Raw genomic sequence first — 9,764 nt, 5'->3', positions numbered from 1 at the left:
AGTGGTGGTGGTGGTAGTAGTTGGTTGTTATTGTTTGTTATAGTGCTGGTAGATTTGTGTGTTAAAGCTATTTGGATGTGTCCATGAAGTTTGTATATTTATTTGTATATCCTTGTGTGTGTGTGTGTGTGTGTGTGTGTGTGTGTGTGTGTGTGTGTATTTGACTGGTGTGTGTGTGTATATATTTGACTGGTATGTGTGTGTGTGTGTGAGTGTGTGTGTGTGTGTGTATTTCTCTCTCTCTCTCTCTCTCTATATATATATATATATAGATAGATAGATAGATAGATAGATAGATAGATAGAGATAGATAGATAGATAGATAGATATAAATATAGATATAGATAGAGATAGAGATAGATATAGATAGATAGATAGATAGATAGATAGATAGATAGATAGATAGATAGATAGATAGATAGATAGATAGAAAAAATACAACAGCCAAGTGACCTCCACTGAAAAGCCAGAATTTCAGTGACTTAGAATACTGTCCTACAAAAATCACTTTTTCAATATGTAATCTCAGAAACTCTTTAGTCAAATAACCCATTTTAAATCAAATATAAGAATATACAAGTGAATATTTTTATCTTAAGTAATAACAAAGTTTAGCCTGTTGTACAATGATTGAGGCTAGCAGTATTCCTGTTACTGATATCATGCTACTTGTGCTTCATTGTTTGTTTTGATAGTTGGAAAACAGATGAATGTCTATCTTTCTTTGGCACTAGACATGAAAATAATTTGAGGATTATTTGTTCATCTGTAAAAAATTAATATTGAAAACACTTCTCATGATTTGAGTTTTAAATGAGAAATATAGAGATTGATGCATAGTAAATAGGAATTCATTAGCTTCTAAATATGTATGATTTAAGAGAATTTGAATATGCTTTTGGCAATGTAGAATTTTCATTTTGACGATTTATCAATATGACCGTGTAGTGAGTTGAAGGCCCTGTGGTACGTCTCAGAGACAGATTATGAGGATGTGATTTTCTGCTCTTGCAGAATATCCCAGCAGTCACGAAGAAAATGGAAGACAAACTGTTTATCTTCTAAATTTTGCTCATGTAGAATATACCATGTTACAGGATGGAAATGGAAGACAAACTCATTCTCTTAGTCATGATCTGAGGAATTCTAGAATCCTTTACTCCAGAATTTGATTAATAGTACCTGTCCACAAAATCTAACCACACTCCACATACCACCTCACAAATTATTTGCCCTGGGATTCCTGAGGTCCTATTGACCACAACTGCTCTCATCGAAATATCTGTTGACATATTTTCATGTTCCGGAGATAGGTATCCACCTAAACACACAAATTAGAAGTCTTGCAAATACCTCACAGATGTCTATGCGATGTCTTACAGATTAAAAAAGGATATACTAAATATTTCTTTACCACATTTTTCCTAAATGGAGATAGACAAAATAAAATAACAAAACTAGGCAAGGTAGTATTTTAGGTTTATTTCTCTGATTGTCACAGTCTTTCAACCCTCATGAAAATCTTGCTGAGAAAATTTAAAATGGTAAGCTGACTTTGTAATATATCTTGGCAGTTTCTCAAAATGTTAAATATACAGTTACCATATGAATATAAAATTACTTCATGAAGCAAATTTTCCCTTAGCTTGCTACTCAAGAGAAATGAAAGCATATGCCCACATAAAAAAACGTACACACAAATGTGCTTAGTAGCACTATTTTGTAATAGTCAAAAGTCGAAGCTATCCAAATGCCAGTCCACTGGTGAATGGATGAACAAAGTGTTGCATAACTATATGCACAACATGGAGGGACTTTAAGAAAATTAAACTAAGTCACAGACACAGATCACAGGCTGGGAATATAGGTTAGCGTGTCAAAGTGCTTGCTACACAGGCCCTACAATCTACACCCTGTATAAATAACTTTCATTTCCTCAGATAAAGTGATGAAAAGAGAGCCATATCCAAACTGTGTGAATACACAGCTTACACTGAGCCGAGTGTTTCTTTCTCTGTTTTAACTGCCCATAGGCCTAGGACTGGAAGCTTCTAGCCTTTGTACAATTTAATCTTCTAAGATGATTGATTCAGTCTCGCTCCTCTCAGTTTCTCACTGAATTGCTCTGTTTGACCTCAAACTAGCCGTAGCAATTTGTTCTAATCTTCTGGTTCCTTCTTATTCTCTGGCTTCAACTGTCTCTACAGACCTGCACTGCATCTACTGCATGAACTCACAAGCTCAACGTGACTGCACCACACTCACTACACTGACAAACTCTTTCCCTGTGCAGCTGCTTTTAGTTTCTCTTCCCTGTGCTGTTCTCAGGAGAGAACATGGTTTTTTTGTTTTTGTTTTTGTTTTTGTTTTTGTTTTTGTTTTTTTTAACATGGTTTATCCCATGTCCGACTCATTCTATCCATTCTTTCTCTAATTCATCATTTTGTCTTTCCCTCAATTAGATGTCACTTTCAAACACCGCCACTTCCTTCTACAAACTAATTTGACGTAAAGGTATACTCTAAGGGTGTGTCTATATTCCAGCTAGAAGGATTAAAGGTTTGTAGCATGACTACATTCTAGCTGGATCACAAAGACTTAGGACTTTGTATGTGTCCCCTTGCCAAACCATCCTTGTTGCTGGATTAAAGTTCCTCTACAGCACTGGATCCTGAAAAGCCACATAAAAGCTGAATCCGGACTACAACATTTAGTTACCTGTTAAGCTCCTTGTATGCCTTATGCAAAGATGAAGAGACCTTGTCTCCAGTGGATATTTTGGAGAAGCGTAAACAAAATGTTCTAAAATTAGATTCTGGTAGCCCTTGTACAAGAGTGTAAAATACTACAGACTATTAACTTTTATGCCTTAAGGGAAAATACTACATGAGTCTTGCTTGTTTTTATAAATATATTGGACAAGAAAAAAAATTCATTGCTGAGCTAGGTGCCATTCTAACGATCATATAAATTATCACATATTATGAGTATTATCAAAGGTCAAGCACTTGGATTCGCCAGAACAGAACTCAATCTCTGGGTCATATTTATATTAACTCACAGGTTATGGAGTTTCCCTGAAACAAAAGAACTAAAGTGTGTTTGGAAAAACTGTTAGGATACTGAAAGAGCTACAAGTCTTTACCTTGACAAAAATTTAAAGGTGTTAAAGATTATGTTAGTCAGGATTATTTGCCACTGTAAGAAATAACAGAGAAAAATCAACTTAACAGTGAAAGGGTTTATTTGTTCTAGCAATTTTAGAGATTTCAGTAAATGGTGCTTGGCTCCATGCTTTGAGACCTATCAGATGAGACAGAACATCACAGCAGAAGTGCATTGTGATGATTCAAATGAAGTAAAACTGTTTACCTCAAGACACCCAGAGCATAAAACATGGAGTTATCTAGGAAACCAAGGGAGAGGAGTGGAGGGAAAGAAGGAGCTCTAGAAAAGAGAACAATGGGATACACATACTATGAAGGAGACAATTGGAAAATGGGGAAGGAATTTATTTGGGAAGTGGTAAGGGAGGGTAGTATAGATGGAAACAAATGAGGAAGGGATAAATGACATTAATATTTTAAGAAGACATAAGGAATCATATTGTTTTACACATACATAAAATTAAATATATATATATGTATATATATATATACACACTTTTACATATTATATGTAACTTAAGTATGTGCAAATACTATGAGATAAATCAATACTGATTCCAAATACTGTAAACACAATAGGAGGGAAATTAGGCCTAGTACTATAAAGGGAGTCAATTTCCCATAGCTTTGTGAATATAGAGAAACATTGATCATGGGTATCCTTCTATAACATAATCCTACACCAAAGTACTAGAAAACATCGCACAAGTGTCTGTAGAAACATTGTAAGAATCAAAGAATCAGGACAACTGCTGAGAGGTAGTGTCATCTATACATTACAGGCACATTGATAAAATGTCATAAATATGATCAACTAAACAAGGCCTATGCACTGACAACACCAGTTGGGATCCAGTGTGGATACGGGGTAATCTCATAATGTTGAAGGGGAAATCTTCATATATATATATATATATATATATATATATATATATATATATATATATAAAAAACACTAAATAATGTAGAGGTAAAAATTTGAGATAGAGAAGAGAGTATAGGAGGACTGTAGAAGGGTAGGAATTATATAAATATAATACTGATACTTGGAATTCTCAAAAAATTTAAAATTTTTCATTTAATTTTTTAAAAAAGGATTTCTTTCTTTAGAGATTTGAAGTTCTTATCATANAGATCTTTCACTTCCTTAGTTAGAGTCACACCAAGGTATTTTATATTATTTGTGACTATTGTGAAGGGTGTTGTTTCCCTAATTTCTTTCTCGTCCCAGCTGTCCTTCGTGTAGAGGAAGGCCACTGATTTGTTTGAGTTAATTTTATATCCAGCTACTGCACTGAAGCTGTTTATCAGGTTTAGGAGTTCTCAGGTGGACTTTTTAGGGTCACTTATGTATACCATCATATCATCTGCAAATAATGATATTTTGAGGATGTATCATCCTTAGTGAGGTAACATAATCACAAAAGAAGTCACTAGATATGCATTCACTGATAAGTGGATATTAGCCCAGAAACTTAGAATACCCAAGATACATTTTGCAAAACACAAGAAAACCAAGAAGGATGACCATCTTGTGGATACTTCATTCCTCCTTAGAATAAGGAACAAAATACCCATGAAAGGATATAGGTACAGAGACAAAATTTAGAGCTAAGATGAAAGGATGGACTATCCAGAGACTACCCTATCCGGGGATCCATCCCATCATCAGCCACCAAACCCAGATACTATTGCACATGCCAGCAAGATTCTGCTGAAGGGACCCTGATATAGTGGCCTCTTGTGAGGCTATGCCAGTGCCTGGCAAACAGAGAAGTGGATGCTCACAGTCAGCTATTGGATGGAACACAGGGCCCCCAATGGAGGAGCTAGAGAAGGTACCCAAGGAGCTGTAGGGGGCTGTAACCCTGTAGGTGCAACAACAATATGAACTAACCAGTACCCCCTGAGCTTGTGTCTCTAGCTGCATATGTAGCAGAAGATGGCCTAATCGGCCATCATTGGGAAGAGAGGCCCCTTGGTCTTGCAAACTTTATATTCTCCAGTACAGTTGAGCGCAGGGCCAAGAAGTGGGAGTGGGTGGGCAGGGGAGCAGGGCAGGAGGAGGGTATAGGGAACTTTCCGGATAGCATTTGAAATGTAAATGAAGAAAATAACAATAAAGAAAGAAAGAAAGAAATTCGGGGAAAAAAATAAAAAGGATTTTATTTCCAATTTTGACATAATCCATCTGCCCTGGGCTTCAAGTTTATTGCTAATACAGATGTTTCTAAACCCATCTTATTATCAAAAACATCAACTTGAACATCACTAGACCTATCTGCCTTTATTACTCTCTTCATGTCTAAATGATACTCTCACTTCAACCACTCCACTATATATGATACCTGTCTCCTATTATTCACTTCTATTGACATAATCTTATCTCCTGAAGCAGTTTTATGCTCCTTCCAGTCAAAAGTATACTATATTTTCCACAATAATGTATATTGTACAGCATTAGACTGAGTTTTGTGGCTCATATCATAATAGTATTGTTAATAGTAGTAGTAACAAAATTATTTGAAGTATATTGGAGGGTATGTGTCTGCCAACACTATGAATGTCTTATGTATGTTAACTTATCTAATCCTCACATAAATTTTAATATCACTCTTATTTTGCAACTTAAACTCGTGACACAGAGAAAAATAAGTAATATAAAAATCTATTCTTAAGAAGATTCAACCTGAAAAAAGTTGCCAACATAATCTATGATGTTCAGCATTAGTTCAAACCCATAACACAGAATGGGATGTTTGTAAACCCATATAAGTTCATCTTTTGCTATTATTTGTTTTTGTAACCTAATAACTAGAACTTTTTCTGTTCTATCATGGCTATGCTAAACTTGAAGGACAGCCTGAAGCAATTTGCATTAAATTTCAAATTCTTTTTTGGTTAAACTTGTTTTATATATGACTCTAATTAAATTAAAATGTACTTTATGTAAATATATGTATGTTGATACTTTCTAAAAATAAAATAATTTTTAGATTCAAAACACACACATTACATATAATCTATGTAAGCATGTGAATGATTATTAGTCATCAGGTATCAACACATTAAGTGTAAGCACAAAATATGTGGCAACTCTGAAAGGTCATATATTTATTGATTATACAAACATGAAATAGAAATTTTGTTCCACAGTTGGCCTTCATGGACATTAAATAGGAATTTGAGCCTTGCAGCTCTTCTGAATAAACACTGTGATATATGGCACATTTTTAGTAGCAAGAAGCTGCAATCTAGAGTCTTTGTCCTAAATCACTGCTGGGTCTTTCCTGTCCTTCCTGTCCTTTTTTCTTCCATCCTATGGCTAAAATTTCAGAAATAATAAACTGCTTCTGTGAACACAATATAAAATAGGGGTTACTCTTTCAGGAAGCGGCAAGTCTGGATAAGGAAAATAGTGTTACCACCTTTAAAGACAAGTCAGAAGTAGATTGAGTGTCAGTCCAAGAATCATTTCTTTGAATTATATGACATTTTATGTTCTATTATGTAGAAGAATTAATCATTGTGTATATTCCATCTCTGAATATCCTGTCATTCTATCAAGGGCTGTTTGAAGTCATCAAGTGATATAGCATTAATTCTTGAGAGAGCATGAACACATACAAATTTACACTCAGGTATCTTTCTCCTTTCTTATATAAATCAGAATCTCCTGCCTAGGGAATGATTCCACCCACAGGACTTCCCGCCTGAATTAGTGTATTAAAGATAATGCTCCACAATACTTACAGAGGACCTTCTCCAATGTGAATCTAGTTTGTGTGATGGTGACGATCAAAACTAGTCACCATGGACTATAAAAATTCCAAAAAATGAATTTTCAGATTTTTACAATATTTGTCATTTGTTTCCCCCACCATTTTAACACTTCTGTTTTCATTTTTAACATGAAACCTTTTTTTCTTCCTTTTGAGTGGATTAGAAGATTTTGAGATGCCTTTGAAGATTCACCTTTGTTCTTAAGATATTGTTACCATCAGCCTTCAGTGCTAAAGACTGATACACTTGAGACAGTAAAAATAATTGTCTTAAAAATGGAGTTAAGCATACAATTAGCATCTGGTGAGGAAAAAGAAATGTGTGGTAAAAGTTTCAAGTGCATCAGATCCCAGGCATTGACGAGGAGATTGGATCCAGCATGAGAAGCTTAGAGTCCAAAAATCTTCAAATTTTCTTTTTTTAAATTCGCTTAATTCACATAAAAGCTTGGAACCCATTACCTAATCCTTATAGAGAATTCCCCCTGGTTCCCTGTGGTCATCATTATAAAGAATGGTTGACCCCTGCACGCTGTTTTTTGTGTGTGTGTGTGTGTGTGTGTAGAGTAAATGATCTTTGTTTTTGCATACAATCTGATTCCAAGGTTTTCTTTCAGTGAATTTTGAACCTTTATACTGTCTCATCGTTTTAAGGCTGATATTCTGCAAACATCAAGATGTTAGTTTGAGCCCCCAGTACCCAAAACATCCACTTAAAAACCTATGCATGCCTGTAACTCTAGTATATGGAAGCAGAACCAGGTAGTTATTTAAGCATTGCTGACAAGACATTCTGAGCAAAATGACATGCCTCCAACTCAGTGAGAGATCCTGTCTCCAGAAAATAAGAGAGCTTTAAAGATAGCTTTATACCTTGGCTTGGGTACCACATGGCTGTACACATTTACACAGTCAGATGCATACACAAAACACACCTTTCATGCCACCCCATTCCCAGACATATCAATTTAAAAGTCACTAAAACACTTAGAGCACACAGTATGTGACATTTCCAAAATGAATTGAGGCAAACAACAGTTACAGCAGAGATTCCCCTTGGTATTCTGTTTAAACTCCACCACAGTTCCTGGCAGCAGCCCGATAGATTTAGCCCACTATAAAAGGGGCTGCTTGGCCCCTCCTCTCTCTCTTACTCTCTTGTCTCCTTTACTCTTTTTTTTTTTAATGGTCAGGCCTTAATTAGATTTTATTTTTTATTAGATATTTTCTTTATTTACATTTCAAATGTTATCCCCTTTCCTAGTCGCCCTTACTCTTGCTTCCTGCTGGCTCCCTCTCTCCATGTGGTCATGGCCAGCCTCTAAGTCTCCACTCTCTCCTTCTCTCTGCTTTTCTCTGTCTCTGCTACTCTCTTAACTCCCCTCCCCATGCCCTGAATAAACTCTATTCTAGACTATACCAGAACATATTCTTATAGCTCTTTTTCTTTTCATGATCACAATACCCCTTGAATATGAAGGCATGTGTTCTCAGTGCCACTATTTAAATTCTTTGAGCAACTCATTTGCTCTCTATCCCTTTGTCTTCTCTTTTCTCCCATGCCACTGTGTATTTGGCAGCTGAATTTATATAATTTAAAATTCCTCATGAAACAAGCTTATTACATATAAGAAAAACCTAAAAATAGAAAAGCAATCAGACAATCAAAATTTGTCAAGTCCTCCAAAACTATTAGAATACTTAGTTCCAGCTTCCCCAGGAACTGTTTTAGTCTGCTCTCCACAGTTACTAAATGTTTTACTCATTTTTTGTATTGATTATATTCATGATCCTAGGGAAGGCTCTGAGAATCATCACTTATTAAAAGATTATTCTTTTTTAGCACACTCAGTACATTTAATTACATCATGGTGCATACATTCTCCTTTTCCATATAGGAAAAACTCTGGTATATAGGAAATATGGTCCAGGTTAGACAAGAAGCAAAGCCCAAATCAGAATCCTCATCTGCTTACACATTCCTTTCACTCTGTACAAGAAACAGGATGAGCCACCAACTTATGCTCACATCTAATGAACATCTAAGGAAACATCTAAGGAACACAGAATCCCTTTCCTTATCACATTTTTTTTTTAATAAAGATCCTTTAAGAGTGAATCTAATAAAGCACAAAAGATGAGAACTGTAGGCCAGGTCAGTACTTTGAGGGTATATCATTCATTTTGGTGCCTTCCCATGTCTAGGGACATCATAAACACTTGTTTAGAAACTAAATAAACTGCTAAAACTGAAGAAGAGAAAAACTAGCTTGGGCATACAAATGGAATAGTAAAGTAACAATGCATACCAATAGAAAGGAAGTCTTTGTTCATTTTCTGTGCATTGGGATTTGCATGAAATGAATAACCTGAATAGATGGGCAAACTCTGATTTCTAGCAGAAGTTTGCCTATTCACAACAGAAACACAATGAATATTTCAAATTCAAGCTCACTACATTTACTTGGGAAAATGCTTCCTCTTCGATCTTGTCACTTTCATGCTAAAAAATGGAAAGGTCAGAATATTTCTAGAAACATTTTTCTCTATGGAGACAGCATGACTTAAAATGACAGCCCAGCAAGACAACGTAACAATACAAAAGTTTGGTGTAACCTCTAAGTCTCTTTAAAGAAAAGCATCACTGTGATTTGATACAAATGAGCTCTAAATTTACTCATAGAGTAAGGCTAAGTCTCTCTAACAACTGTATGAGTATAAAACTTAATTCAACTTAAGTAAATGCTGGTATAACCATTTGTGATTAATACCCAAATACTGAGGATAGCAATATTGAAGAAGATACTGAAATAAA

This window comes from Mus pahari, chromosome 6 (assembly GCF_900095145.1).
Source record: "Mus pahari chromosome 6, PAHARI_EIJ_v1.1, whole genome shotgun sequence".
NCBI classification, from domain to species: Eukaryota; Metazoa; Chordata; class Mammalia; order Rodentia; family Muridae; genus Mus; species Mus pahari.
The sequence above is the reverse complement of the archived record's forward strand: the minus strand, read 5'-3'. Positions refer to the sequence as shown.